Genomic DNA, 13,317 nt, shown 5'->3' with positions numbered 1-13,317 from the left:
AGTAGATAGATATATCTCTTGGAAACCTGTTCTCAGATATTTTGAAAATATTTTTTTTCTTAGATTGTGGCTTGCCTGTTTGTTTTCTTCATGGTGACATTTGAAAACAAACATTTAAAATGTTGATAACATCTAATTTGTCTCTATTTTATTTTATAAAATCTTCTGTGTCATGGAAATTTCTTATAAAGTGAGGTACATAGCTACCCTATGACCCAACAATTGCACTCATGGGTATTTGTCCAAAAGAAGTAAAAACATGTCCACAAAAATGTTCAAAGCTTCTTTCATAATAGCCAAAATTTGGAAATAATCCAAATATATATAATCAGGAGAATAGATAAACTGTGGTATATTCATACAGTGGGAGACCTGGTCACCACTTAAAAATAAATACTGATGCAGCCAAGGATTTTGATGAACCTTAAAAATCATGTTCAGTGAAAGAAGCTTTACACATTAGAGTATGTACTGTATTAATTAGTCCATTTAAGTAAAGTTCTGTAATGGGCAGAAGTTAATGTATGGTGAAAAAATAAAAGCAGCATTTTAAAAGTAAAGTTCTATAAGTCAAAAATTAATATATGATAAAAAAAAATAAACACAGAGTTTTTCTCTGAAGTGTTGGAAATAGAAACTGACTGTAAAGAGGTATGAGGGAATTTTCTGGGGTGACAGAAATGCCTTATAGCTTGACAGGTGTTTGGATAACAGATCTAAACGTTCGTCAAAACTCATTAATGGCTTGTATATTTCACTATAGGTTAAATTACCTAAAATAAAGCAATAATAACTCTAAACAAATACTGAATTCTAGTTAATGATATAAATGCTAAACTGTTTAATGCTCATGTATCCTAATGTCTGAAACTTACTTGAAACACTTCAAAAAGTGAGATGAACTTATAGATGAATAGATAAATTGATAAACAGATCAATTGATAAATTAAAGTTTTGGATGATAGATAAATGAACAGGTATGTGATAAAGCTTATCTAGTAAAATGTTGAGAATAATAAAATCTCAGTGGTGGATAAATGGATGTGTACTGTATAATCCTTTCAACTCTTCTGTACATTCAATAATGTATAATAAAATGCTGGGGAAAAATGCTCTTCCCATTGCAAATTATAAAGAAATAAAAAGAAAACCACTTTTTTCAACATTTCTAGACAAAAAGGAAAGTGAAAACCATAAATGCAAATTTTAATAAAATAATGTAATCCTTACATATCAGAATCTATTTCTTACAGTATTTTTTCAGAGGAAACTTAAATATCTATATCAGTTGAAATGTATAATTAAAAATAAGTTTCTTAATTTCCCAACTCAAAACTCCAAAAGTGTATAAAATCTTAAAAAATAAAAATTAAGGAAAGACTTATTAAAATAAAAAGAAAAATTAATGAGGCAGAAATAATAAAAATTTTAAAATAATATTAAATCCAAAAAGTTATTTTTTAAAAAGTTACAGATGAGCCGGTTTGCAGGGCAGAAGTTGAGATCCAGATGTAGAGAACAAACGTATGGACACCAAAGGGGGAAAACCACGGGGGTGGGGGGTGGGGATGGTGGTGTGCTGAATTGGGTGATTGGGATTGACATGTATACACTGATGTATATAAAATTGGTGACTAATAAGAACCTGCTGTATAAAAACACAAACAAAAACAAAAACAAAACAACAAAAAAGAAAAATCCTTTTTGTAGTCTGAATAGTTTCTTTCAAAAAAGATATCTGAACTTATTGTAAGGGCAAAGCAATAGGTAAGTATTTTGGTATAAAACTTTAAAGTCCACATTAGTGATCTCTTCATTGAATATCCAATTTATTGAGGAAAACTGTATCAAAAATAGATAACAGGGGCTTCCCTGGTGGTGCAGTGGTTAAGAATCCACCTGCCAGTACAGGGGACATGGGTTCATGCCCTGGTCCATGAGGATCCCACATGCTGTGGAGCAGCTGGGCCCGTGAGCCACAACTACTGAGCCTGCGCATCTGGAGCCTGTGCTCTGCAATGGGAGAAGCCCACGCACCGCGATGAAGAGTGGCCCCCGCTCACCTCAACTGGAGAAAGCCCACGCACAGAAACGAAGACCCAACATAGCCATAAATAAATAAATAAATAGATAGATAGATAGATAGATAGATAGATAGATAGATAACAATGCAGAGAAAATTAAAAGTTCTGAAAAAAATCAATGTAGAGGAAATGTAATAAGAAGTTTGATTACTGGATCAGGAAAGGTCACTCGGTTCAAAATGACGCTGTGCAGAAAAACTGAAAGTTGCTCAAGATTGGTTCAAGGGCAGCAGTGGCTCCAGAGCAGTAGCAGCATCACCAGGTCCCTGGTGGAGGTGCTCCTACAGGTGTTGTTGTTGGAGCAGCAGAGGTTCGGTTCTCGCCATGGGGCAGGACCCTCCGGTTCATGTTAGTCTTTGGAGATCTCCCTCATCCCCCTCAGCTTCGGGAAAATGGCTCAAGCGAGTAAACCTGTGATAAAGAAAACTTCAACATCTGTTCCTTTGGAGAGGAATAAGAAAGAAAAGGAAAATTCTGTAAACTCTTTATTGGTGGTTTAAGCTCTGAATCCATGGAAGAAAGTCTGAGGAACTACTACAAGCAACGGGGAAACCTTACAGACTGTGTGTTAATAAGGCATCCTGCCAGCCAAAAACCAGGAAGATTTGGTTTTGTCACGTTTTCATCCATGGCTGAGGTGGATGTTGCCATGGCTGCTGACCTCATTCCATTGATGGGAAAACGGTTGCACCCAAACGTGCTGTCCCAAGAGAGGACTATGGAAAATTGGGGGCTCTTGTCACCGTGAAGAGGCTGTTTGTTGGTGGAATTGAAGAAGATACTGAGGAGCATCATCTTAGAGATTACTTTGAGAAATATGGAAAAATCAATGCCATTGAGATAATTACTGATAGGGAGTCTGGAAAGAAAAGAGGCTTTGGATTTGTTACTTTTAATGACCATGATCCCGTGGAAAAGCTTGTGTTGCAGAAAGACCATAGCATCAATGGTCATCATGCAGAAGTAAGAAAGGCCTTGTCTCGACCTAAAATGCAGGGAGTCCAAAGTTCTAGAGGTGGAAGAGGAGGCAACGTTGGTTTTGGAAACTCTCCTGGTGGTGGTGGAAATGTTGGAGCAGGACCAGGACGAGGAAGGAAACTTGGAGGAGGAGCTGATGGATATGGAAGAGGACATACATTTGGGGATGGCTATCATGGGTGTGGAGGAGGATCTGGAGGTGGCAATTTGGGGGTTAGCCCTGGTTATGGAAGAGGATGAGAAGGATACGGTGGTAGAGGATCTCGATATGGCGACCTGGATGGGGCCTCCAGAGGTGGTTTTGACAGCCATGGATGAAGAAATTATGGAAGTCCTAATTACAATGATTTGGGAAATTATAAGCAGAAACCTTCTAAGTACGATTTACTGAAGAGTGGAAAACTGAGTGCTATAGCAGGAACGTGGGAGGATCATACGGTGGAGGAAACTATGGTCCAGGAGGCAGTGGAAGACGTGGGCGTTATGCAGAGACCAGCCGATACTGAGCTTCTATTTGCTGTGGGCTTGACTGTATAAATAGGAGACGTTGAGAGCCCAGAGGTAACAGAAGAGCTTTAGGTTATCGAAATAACAGTGTTCAGGAAACTCTTACCTCAGTCATGCATAAATATGCAGTGATATGGCAGAAGACACCAGAGCAGGTACAGAGAGCCATTTTGTGAGTAGACTCGATTAGGTAAGAACAATACCTTCCTGTGGAGGAAAGATTGTGTGAAAAATTGCTTTTGAGACCGTTTCCTAGCTTTTGAATTGTTGTCTCTCCAGTGGTCTCTGTAAGAATGTGGAAGCATCCCCTTTGATAATGTTAAATTTCAAAGTTTTGGATGATATTTGAATCCTTTTTCAAGATTTTTCTCAAAATTTTGAAAAACTGTTAGCTAGAATCATGGTGTAATGAGACATAACATCATTCTTCTAAAGAAAATTAGTTCATGTGTAGAGTTAAGAAACTGTTGTACCTTTAAGATTTAATAAAATAATTCTAAAGGTAAAACAGTAGTAGTTTGTCCTCTTTGATAATTTTGCACTTTTAGTTTTCACCTTTTAAATATTTTTCTTGTTTTATGATATCAGAGTTTCCAGGGTAGTGATATGACTTACATACATTATGAAATGATTACCAGAAAAAGTTTTTCTTCTTGCGATGAATTGTAGGATTTACTGCCTTAACAACTTTGATGTACATCCTACAGCTGTGCTAATTTTGGTCATCCTGTACCTTACATCTTTTGTAATGTTGAGTAACTTGTCATGTACCTATTGGTCATTTGTATGTCTTATTTGGATAAATGCCTATTCCGTTCCTTAGTCCATATTATAGTTTGATTATTTGCTATTGTGGTAAAAAAAAAGTTATTTTTTAAAAAGTTAACAAAAATAGACGTGTAACCTAATAAAGAAAGAAAGCAATAAATCACATATATACAAAATAAGTAACTACAAGGAAAAATAGCTAGAGAGACAGAGAAATAATAAAAGTCATAGCAGAATACTTTGTGTAGCTCTATGCAGATATATTGTAAACTTAAGTAAGAGATAAAGTTTCCTAGGAACATTCAATTAAGTAAAAATAATTCTATTGCAGAAAGAGGTGAAATAGACCAGTTTCACAGGAGAATAGTGAAAGATCAAAAAAAAAATTCCCCCAACAAAAAGTACCCCATCTAGGTGTTTCCAAAGGGGCATTGTATGAAATGGTTAACATCTAGACGATCCTAATGCTATATAAATTTTTCTCGAGCTTCAGAAGTGAACAGAAACTTTCAAATTACTTCATGAGACAAATATAACATTACTTCCTGAATCTGATGGTAGCAGAAAACAGAACAAGACAAAAAAAACCCCCAAATATTCCTTGTGGACATTGATATAAATATGCTAAATAAAATATTAGCAAATGGAATTGAACAGTTATATAGGAAAATAATACATTATGACCAAGTGAGATTTATTCTTAAAATGTAAGGATGTCTTAATATTTACAAATCTATTAACATATATCTTCATATCAATGAAGACAATTTCTTCATATTAATTCTGGGGAGAAAAATCATAGTTACTTGGAAGGGTTGACACAGTGGATACCCATTTATCTGATAATATTTAATGGAATAAGAACACACACATGCACACACATGATAGAAGCAATCATACTGAGATCAAGAACAAGGCATAGATGCCTATTTCCCCACTATTATTTAACATTGTATGGGAATATACATCAAAATGGAAAAGAAGAAGGAAAACTACACCTGTTTGCAAATGATTTGACAGTGTTCTGAAAATGCAAGAGAATAAGTTCTTAAAAGAAAACTCATATAATAAACATTCTATTAAGTAATAGGATATAAAAATTAACATAGAAAAGCCAGTAGCTTTCAACTGCACAAACAATAGCCAGTAAAAAAGATATAATAGGAAAGAATCCCTTTTAAACTGCAACAAAATATAAAGAAAAGGCTTAGGAAAAAACACAAAAGACACAAATGTAGATTTGCAAAAGCAAAAACATTCCTTGTTTTTTTGGTTCAATATCATATGCATGTCATTTTTCTTTAAGTTAATATATGAGCCTAATGCAATTTCAATAAAAATTCACATAATTTAAATTTGTAGCTACAGAAGTTAATACGGAAAAATTCATGTGGAAAAGTAAACATGCAAGAATAATGATGAAATCTTGGAGAAGAGCATAGAGTGACAGGGCAGTGCATACTTATCAGATACTGAAACATATTATAAACTTTCTATAATCAAAACAGTTATGTATTATCATATTAATGGACGGAAAGAACAGTAGAACAGAATAGAAAGTTCTGAAATAAACCCAAATACAATAGGATAAAGATGACACCTTAGTCACTGTAGAAAATATAGGCTTATTAATAAATGCAACTGGCCATGCATAGTCATTTGGAAGAGTAATATCAAATTTATATTTCATAGATTACACAAAAGTGAACTCCAAAAGTATCAGAAGTCTAAATCTCTCTTTTTCTAAAGAAACCATACATGGAGTAGAAGAAAACATGGATACATTTCCTTATAATCTGGATAAAGGCAAAGCTTTCTACTTGAGTCTCAAAATCCTGATGCAATTTCTTTTATTAGACCGGTAAATATAAAACATAAAGAAGCAATTTTTGCCTAGAAAACAAAGAGCCAAAAATACAATTAAAATATAAATTACAAACTGGGAGAAAATATTTGTATAACATTTATCCTAAGAGCTAACTTCTGAAAAATATAAAGAATTATAAGTGGGTGGGGGGGAGGGAGATGCATGAGGGAAGGGATGGGGGAACAGATGTATATGTATGACTGATTCACTTTGTTATAAAGCAGAAACTAATAAAAAAAGTCTTTGAAAAAAAAAGAATTATAAGAAATCAAGAAATAGCAAGTCCTTAAAAAAAAGGAAAAAAATAAGGAGACAAAGACCTAGCAGCATAAGATATGAGAAAATGGCCTTTAAATTCTTGAAAAGATGTACAACTTCATCCATACTACTATAAATGTGATTAAAACTACCTTGAATTAAAGCTTCATTTCTGATTAGATTGGGAAAATTTTTAAAGTTTAACTACACACTTTGTTGTTGCTCAGAATATGGGGAAATAGGTACTTTTTTATACTGATGTTAGAAATGTTAAATTGTATAACTCCTATGGAGGAAAATTTGGCAATATATAACAAAACTGCACACCATTTGACCTAGAAATCAGTTCTAGAAATTTACCCTAAAAGTACGCCTTTAGTAACACACTCATACAAAATGCATTACTTACTCATTGTGACATTATTTATAGCAACAAATTATTGGAAAGTTACCTATATGTCCAATAATTGGTGATTAGGCTAATCAACAAAAGTGTATCCACAGAATTAAATAATACACAAATATAAAAAGAATTAAAAAACTCTAAGTGATATAGTTTAAGCAGAAATATGGTGTATATATCTGTGAAAAGAAAGAGGGGGAGATAAAAATGTGTATGTTTGTGTTTATGGAAATGTATCTACTTATTTTTGTAAAATAAACACAGGAAGGATAAACCAGAGAATGATTAAATTTGTTACCTACAGAAGATATGTGGAAACAGATTAGAAAAAATAGGAAAAAGAATGAAACATTATTAAGCATTTAATATAGATTTGACTTGAACCATGTTATTATTTTCATATTCAAGAAATATTAATTCAAGAAAGAACTGCAAAAACTCTAAAATTGAATGCAAATATGAGAAAATATATAATTGCATATCAAATTGATCATACTCTGACTATATTCCCAGTGGGATATTTTCCAAGGACAAAAGGAAATCTTGACCTTTAATACATTTAGTTAGTGGTGGTAGTATGGGTGTAGTAAGTCTGAAACTGTTTCTCAAACATTTTATGAGTGAACAAATAAGTACATATATTGATATTGATGGTACTACATTCATTTCCAACTGTGGAAAAAGGAAGTTGTAAATGTGGAATGAGAGGAAAGGAAGAACACTGTAAGTGTTCAATTTGAATTGAAGTTATCAATATGAGTTAATGATTTTTAAGATACATATTTCCTAGCTCTGTCCACTGATAAAACTAATAGCAATAGTACTTCAGTAGCAGTGAGCATACTTAGCACCTAGATCTTGACTTTTATAAGTACCATTCTATAAAAGGAGCCAGAGCTCCTTGGATAATGGCTGGCTCTGGGTCTGTATCCAGGGAAACAAGGTGGGTCTGATGCATTTTGTTATGTCAGAGAGTAAAAGTTCTCAAAAGTTGATAGGAGTATTTCAAGAGGACATAAAATCTTGTTTGAAGAGGCTCCATTGGCTAAATTTAGGATAATTTGAGCCTCAAAAATAAATAATGATGGAAATGATTTATAATACATGGAAAAGGGATGAATCTGTGAACTATCATAATACTAGCTAATTTTCAAAGGGCCAAGGAGGAAGAGAGTGAAGGAAAATCTCTTTTTTTATAGAAAAATGCCATCTAATAAATATAGGAGTGATAAAATTGGAAAGTCATCATTTTGCAACCAAAATTTTAGGAATTGATTCAGGAATCAATCTTCAATGGATGGTAAGACCATTCGGTTTAAGATTGTAGAGGAGCAGGATAGTTGCATGGTCTCAACATATGACCTCAGAGATTAGTTATGAATTATAAAGGGAGAATGTAATACTACAGAAGAGAAATATGGTGAACTCGACCTTTACCAAATGATCAAATTTAATATCACTAGTAGCAGGACAAAATGGCATCATCCATTTCCTGGTATGATGCACTGAGAATGATACAAAACCACCTATGTAGTATTCTTGTTAAAGATGCTTAACCTGAATCTACTCATGAGCAAAGAATCAAATCCAAATGAGAGACATTCTGCAAACAAATGGCTTACTTTTCTCAAAAATATCAGTGTCATGCAAGAGAAAAAAGAACAGTCTTGATTATAGTAGACTAGAGAGTTATAGCAATTAAGCACATTGATTGAGCCCTGGAGAGGAGGAAAAAGACATATGGAACATTATTGGAGTAATAAGAGAAATTAGAATATGCACAAGATATGAAAATAACAGATCAATAATTAATTTCTGTAATATAAGCATTGTATTACGATTATATAAGGGAACATCTTGGGTTTTAGGAGCTAAATGCTTAAATATTTAGAGATGGTAAAATGTTAAAAATTGGTGAATGTAAGTGAAGGATATAAGGGTGTTTGTTGTTACCTTTTAGCAAATTTTCTAAAATAAAAAGTTGGAGGAAAAGAACACACTAAAGGCCAAATTCCTAGATTGGACAACTTTTGTTTGTTTTGAAATTCAGGTAGAATATTAATCTGTCCTTGAAATTTAGAAAAGCAAATTGTTTTTCTATGACATGCTGGTCCTTCAATATTATTGAGAACAAGGATAAAGATAAAAACCAGATATGATGTGAACAACTCTAAACAGTGCCCTGGTGCTTGGAACTGACATTCTCTAAGCTGCAAATACTACATTCAGAATATAATTTTGAGGTGAGCCTTTCCTATTTCCAGAAGTGAATTCTCTTCCTTAGAGAAGATGGACACCATTATGTGAGGAACCAAATGAGAGCATCAAGGATTAAATAAATGTGCTTTTATGGTGGTTGGTAGTGGTGGACTTGGTGGGAGAAATGAAGTGGTACAAATATCCCCCTTCTTTTTTGTTTGAGTTCTTTTTTCTGCCACTAGATTAGTAAGATGGAGAAGACCTTGTGTTTCAGAGATGCTCTCAGTTCTGGAGGGCTGAGCGAAATATTAAGGCAGGAGCTTTAAGCCTAGACCTTAATGGAAAGTGGTAAATAGGAGTGTGGCAGACATTGTAGATTGGCCCAAGTAACATCCTATCAGTGTTGGCCATGTGACAGACTTTTGACTAATGACATGCAAGTGGAGTGGACATCTGCTAGTGCTGCTTCTTCTTTCTTCTTTATTTTTCTTGGCCAAATATGATATGATGGCAAGAGCCTCTGTAACCATCTTGCAACCACAATGAGAAGGCTAAATGGAGTCATCCCTGATTGCTGAGTTACTAAAAGGATCCTGCAATCAACTACTTCTGGGCTTCTTATGTAGGAAAAATAAACTTATTTGTTTAAGCCCCTATATTTGATTTATGATACAGTCCATCTCACTAGGGTAAGACCAGGAATTTGTGGCAAAAAACTCACATCGAATATGAAGAATTTAATTCAGCTTGAATGTCCCCTGTGTCATTGCCCTCAGAAACCTGTGTGACCAAATATAGTATACTGCCAGCCTTTAACAGGTATAAAATACCTTTAAACGGTCTAAAATAAAAATTGCCCAAGGTAGAATTAATTGAGCTGTGTCACGTGAAAGGAAGAAGCAAAGACCCTGCAGAGGGAGAAAGGAGATAGTGTGGAATTTAACTTGGACCAGAGCTTCCCACATCAATCACTGGAATCACTAAAGGCTAGAAGGTGTTATGTCAGTCGGAGTGATGGTGAGAAACTGACCTCTGAAGAGTAAGGCTGAAGAGAGGATACATAGCATGGTCCAGGGTTCAGAAAGGGAGCTGTCAAGTAATTATCCCCAAATTATGCTGTTTTTCATTGAGAATTTGAAGGGCTTTCTTCAGACTAGTCAATACAATATTTAAAGTTATTATATGATAACTTGAAGAAAAATCCTGATGAGGACAGTTGATCCTGAGACCTAGCCAGTATTAAAGTTCTTGCCAAAGCAGCCCTGGCATTTGGCTTCATCACAAAGACAATCCTGTAGATGGGGAAGCATCTGCTCTCCAACTTACTGCTTATGTTAAAATGAAAGCTGTTCAATAAAATATTTATGAGTATCTCTTCCACTGGTGACTGGATGGAAATAAAATGGCGAGAAACCAAATTTCTAATAAACATATGAATAGCCACTCAGTTGACCACTCTTTGACATGGACATCATTCATAATTCCTGATTCTTTTTCAATGTGTTCCTTTCTTGTCAGAAAATTGAAAACAAAATATTCTAGGTCTCTTAAGTGTCCAGAATAAATGAGTCCTGTCAATATAGACAACAGTGATCAATTGGTGTGTTCTTCCTCTGTAAAAATTAGATTGTTAACTCAATCACTCATTAGTTAATCCATTGAACGAGTATTATGTACTTGATATTGTCATAGACTCTGTGGATAGATAAGCAAAGTTGGCCCTCCGAAAATTTATTTGTAGGTGATAAAAGGGAATGAAAAGGAGATTAAAAAAGAAAAACATGCTTTTTTCTTTGTAACATGCATCAAGTCAGGCTAGTTGGATCTTTCCTCTCAGCCAATCTCAGTAGAGACTCATTAAAAAAAAAAAGTAATTAGGGACTTCCCTGGTGGTCCAGTGGTTAAGACTCTACACATCCACTGCAGGGGGCATGGGTTCAATCCCTGGTTGGGAAAAGAAGATCCCGCATACCATAAATAAATTTAAAAAATTTTAAATTTGTAAAGGGATTTAAAAAAGTAAAAACAATTTGGCCATTTAATAGTCTCTTTTGAAAAGACCCACAGATCACAAAACTTCTAAAATTCTAATTTCTTTGGCTCTTCATGTCAAAACCTTTCATGAGTATTTCCTTTCACTCTATAAACTCATAAAACAAACTGTCCCTTCACATTATATATACTGGATCTGAATACCTTTTCTTTCCTCACAGCCTCAGTTCTGTATGGCATATCATCTTAGCCACTCTGGCATCCTTTTTTATTGGGCAGTGTATCAAATGATGAGGTACTAGACACATTTTTGTCAGCATTTTATAAGCCTCTACAAAGAGAGACAAGTTGTGTGTTTATAATACCTTTTGCTCTTTGCCAACCAATTGTTAAGAATTTCCTTCTTGTTTGAGTGGCATTCATGTAGGATAATTCCAGGAATATTTCCAAATTCAGCTTTGTATTGCCCACCCAAGTTACTTAGAGAATTTGAATAGGGCCAGGTGAAGGCAGGTTGGCTTGCTCTTACTTTAAGCTTGGCCTAAGTAAAGAATTACAGTTAAAACAAACAAAAACTAAAATTTGGTGACAAAAGTTTAATTAGGAGCAGTTTGAATCTTGACTATAAACTCTCTCAAAAAACTTCACAAAGGGTGTTCCAATTACAGTGCTTCCCAAACTTCTAGAAAGCCTCTCTTCCAATGGCTTGCTAATTATTTCACTTTTCTGGCAACTGCCCACTCCCCGTTGCTTTCAGGTGTCATCTCCTCATCTTTCAACTTAGTAGTTCTCTCCGTCTACCCCGACTCCATAAACTTTAGACCCTCCCCATCCTCCTACACCTTGGCCTTTATTGTATGGGTAACATTAGTCATTTTGTTAATATCCTTTCCCACTTATACTTGGAATCTTCCCAATAAAGGAGAGCCTGACCTGGCCTAAAGAGGACACTAAAAGGAGGGTAGATTGGTAACAATTATAATTTACTAGCATTTCTTTTGTCTTTGTCACAGCTGAGAAAATCATGGTAAGGGTGAGGGAAGGAGAAATAACATTTCTGAATACCTACTGTGTGTTAAGAACCATATTAGGTTCTTTTTATAAATATGTCACTAAGTAGAAGTTTGATCTTTAGAAATGTTAAGTGCAGTGATGTCCACAGTTATGGGCCAAGAATTTTGAGGGAGCTGTAGAGTAATTTTAAAGGAGTCCTCATGTCAATATCCATATCAAGCATGAAGTCAAGGAATCACTAGTTTGAAAAAAAAAAGATTCTCAACATTTTATTTTTATTTTTCTTGTCAAGACACTTTGATGCATGATTCTGTGACCCTCCTAAGGAGTAGACTTTGGTAAAGATAAGCAGAGTAGTGAAAGAGATTCTGTTTTTGGTGTGCTTCCATTAACCTCACCCTTTTCTCTCCTGCTCAGTAAAGTAAATAAGGATGTGAAGGAGACACAAGAAAATTTCGTAAATCCCTTCTTGTGTATATAAAATAAACATTAATTCTGTCACATTAACGATAAATTACTTTCATCAAAACTTAAAACAAATGTATTATTTCAAAGTATGTAAGTAACAAGTGACCGATACAAGTACTCCTAAATGGTCTGTGCCACCTCGCAAGAAACAGTCCACTTATCCAGACATTTCACAAATATTTGCTGAGCAGTAACAAAGTGCTAAGAGTCTTTGTCAGTGGACCAACAGAAAAAATACCTACCCTTGTGGAGCAGGAAGTTTCAGATACAAAATATAACATCGAGTAGTAAAAAGTTGGTTTAAGAAAAAAAAAAAAAGCAGAGGGTGAAGGTTGTGGAGGAGATCATTGAAAGGACGTGGCCCCTGGTTGACCCAGGCAATCAGAGGCACCTCACCCCTCCTCTGTCTCTGGAATATACATTCTGCCCACCATTCCCACAGCTGGAGCCATTTTCAAGGACGCAGCCTTGAGAGAGCAATGCGTTGTTGAGACCATCTGGAGGGTACACCTGACAGAACTGAGTTAAAGCCTCTATGTAAACTTTTAAGATTCTGGCAGGCAGGTGTGGAGATCTGCTCATCTTTCAGCCGCTGAAGACAAGCTTTGTGTATAAGTCCCCTTGCTGCCACCTACCAATCTGGAGTCATCTGCCTCTTTCTTCCATCTCTCCTTGTCCTCCATGTATGGGGGCCTGTTTACAAACTAACAAGCGTGTTGCTACTTTAGGGAATGTGTTCCAGGAAGATCTCTCTGATGAAGTAATAATTGAGCACACAC

At 35.1% G+C, this 13,317-nt stretch overlaps 1 pseudogene across 1 annotated transcript; it reads left to right on the top strand.

Moving 5' to 3' along the window:
* Nucleotides 1-2,476: 2,476 nt before the first annotated feature.
* LOC308617923 (heterogeneous nuclear ribonucleoproteins A2/B1-like) lies at nt 2,477-3,568 on the top strand (annotated as a pseudogene). The gene has a single exon. The product of its transcript is annotated as a heterogeneous nuclear ribonucleoproteins A2/B1-like (transcript).
* The last annotated feature ends 9,749 nt before the right edge of the window (nt 3,569-13,317 follow it).

Source organism: Mesoplodon bidens (genome assembly GCF_964165515.1).
Source record: "Mesoplodon bidens genome assembly, chromosome: 5".
NCBI lineage: Eukaryota > Metazoa > Chordata > Mammalia > Artiodactyla > Ziphiidae > Mesoplodon > Mesoplodon bidens.
This window is presented reverse-complemented; position numbering and strand designations above follow the sequence as displayed.